General features: G+C 50.2%; 1 non-coding gene across 1 annotated transcript; it reads left to right on the forward strand.

Moving 5' to 3' along the window:
• The first annotated feature begins 459 nt into the window (after positions 1 to 459).
• Positions 460 to 614, forward strand: LOC126927441 (5.8S ribosomal RNA). The gene has a single exon (XR_007715487.1). It is a non-coding gene; the product is annotated as a 5.8S ribosomal RNA (ribosomal RNA).
• Positions 615 to 2,500: the final 1,886 nt, after the last annotated feature.

Here is a 2,500-nt window from a genome sequence, read left to right on the forward strand (position 1 = left end):
GGGTCGCGCGAGTCCCATCGAATCTTTACATCACCCGAACGATGGAGGCGCACGCTCTTTTTCTTGAATAATTGGACGAGAGGAATGCATATCGTATTATATATACACACACACACATATATATATATATGGGCTAGCCACCGTGCGTATTTCTTCGCGAGATCGTGTGCTGCACAGAGGATTCAGAATCGGGTGTTATATCCCCGTCGTTTCCTGACGAACGGAGCTTCGATCTCGATGGTTGTTATATATCATAATGTACTTTTCGCCCGGCCGGCGGACGCGCGTATCTTCGCGCGTTCGTCGGATTTCATTTTCGAACGTTTTCGTGTCGTCGATCTTCCGGCGACTTCTGCGCGTCCGATTCCCGTTGGTCGGTCGTGTCGGATCTCGGCTTCGCTCGAACCGAGTATTAAGAGTACATGGAGTACAAGAGTTTTAAAAAATATATGAAAAGATTACCCTGAACGGTGGATCACTTGGCTCGTGGGTCGATGAAGAACGCAGCTAATTGCGCGTCAACGTGTGAACTGCAGGACACATGAACATCGACATTTCGAACGCACATTGCGGTCCACGGATACAATTCCTGGACCACGCCTGGCTGAGGGTTGCTCACGTAAACCTAAGACTGCTTGCGTTGCGTGTCGTTCCTCTCTATCTGTCTCTCTCTGTCCCTTGGTGCCTTCGACAACCCGCCGTCGTTCTTACGATACGTAGAACGTTTCAGAGTCGGAGGAAGCGCACGAAGAAGGATACGAACAAGAGCGGACGCGAGAGAACGTACGCGACGTACGAGCGATTGTTGGACGCTCGTCGGCGTTCGTCGCGGTCGTGTCGAGACCGTGCAATTCGTACGCATGCTCGATATATAAACTATCGTGTTCACGGGAGACACTACGAAACTCTACCTCTGTCTCTCTCTGTCCCTTGGTGCCTTCGACAACCCGCCGTCGTTCTTACGATACGTAGAACGTTTCAGAGTCGGAGGAAGCGCACGAAGAAGGATACGAATAAGAGCGGAGAGAACCGTCACGGACCTGCGTGAGTGCTAGCGGCGTCGTGAGTCGTCCTTTCGTACGACCGCCCGCTTATGCACCGCTTCGTGTCGGTTATCGAATATATTATATATATATATATATATATATATATATATACGTAGTGTTGTCCTCGTGACCGATTTTTTTTTCATATCAGCAGATTTGCATACGTTTGCAGGTTTTCGATGAGCACGATGTCCGCGCCCCCGACGTCGTCTTAAATGAATATTATTTTGGCGAGACTGAGAGAAAGCAAATATGGGAACTCGGTCGAGAGAGGAGAGAAGGAGAACAGCCTCAGATAAAAGTAAACTTGGTAACGGTGCGGAATTTTGCCGTACAACCGTCTTTTCTTAAGACGTTTTACTCGAATAGCCCCAGGGATCTAATGCCCACTCCGTCTCTTCGTGCGTAGAGATATACTCTGCGCGAGCGACTGACAACGACGAGGACCGTCGCATCGATGGGTCGTCGTTGCGTTTAACATACTCTGTGCTTGTAATTTATCCCCGAAAGAGAGCCGTAGATCCGGGAACGCACACGTGATTTCTTCGAGCGCTGATGACTTAGGGAGATGATCCCCAGGCGTTGCGCGGAGATCGGAGAGTACGCGTTACTTGTATCGGGACGAATTTTCCCCGTCGTTCGCGTATCTCTCTGCCCGCCGGCCCTGGCCCAAAGCCACGTTCGTCGGAAATCGTAGAAATCGTGTGCGAACTAGCGCGTGTCTATGATCGGCTACGGGTGTTTTACCAAGCTCGAGGTGTTGCGCAACGTTTCCGTACCTGACGAAGATGCGCACGAGAGTCCGTTACAAAGTCGTTGGATGGTCGTCGTCGTCATGCCAGAGAGAATCTCTGGACACGTACAGGAGAAGAGATCGTAGACGAGGAAGAAGACGATCCCCTTTGGCGAGGCTGGAGTGAAACTTTGATTTAATTAAAGACGAGGTATACACGCGCGTACGACGTGATAGTCGTGCGCGCGTGTGATTTTTTTTTAAGGCAATTCGGCGCTACAAGTACTCGAAAAACAGAGAGTGTTGGTCATCCCATGCCTTTTCGGCGTCTATCGCTGGACCGCGCATCCTAACGTCGACGGTCGTCCAGTCCCCGAACACACCACAGTGAACGTCTCGCTCGCTTTTCCACTTGCGTGCGTTCCCGTGCGTTTTCGTCGTCGTCGGTACAGAGCAAAGAAACTTTGCCGTTTCGATCTCTGTGCCGGCAGAAAACAAGGAACCGCTGGAATTTGTCGAGAGTAGAGAAACGGCTGTAAGAGACTGAGGACGGGCGTTAAAAATCACCGACGATCGTTTTAGGATGTCTGGCGTGAGTCTTAGCTCGAACATGATACGACGTACGAAGAAAAGGGCACTTTGGCGCGATGCTTAAAACGCTTCTCTGGAAGGAAAGAGTGTTCTCGTTCTATTCGAATTTTTATTTTTTTTTCTCTTTGAG

Source organism: Bombus affinis, unplaced genomic scaffold, assembly GCF_024516045.1.
Source record: "Bombus affinis isolate iyBomAffi1 unplaced genomic scaffold, iyBomAffi1.2 ctg00000110.1, whole genome shotgun sequence".
Taxonomy (NCBI): Eukaryota; Metazoa; Arthropoda; class Insecta; order Hymenoptera; family Apidae; genus Bombus; species Bombus affinis.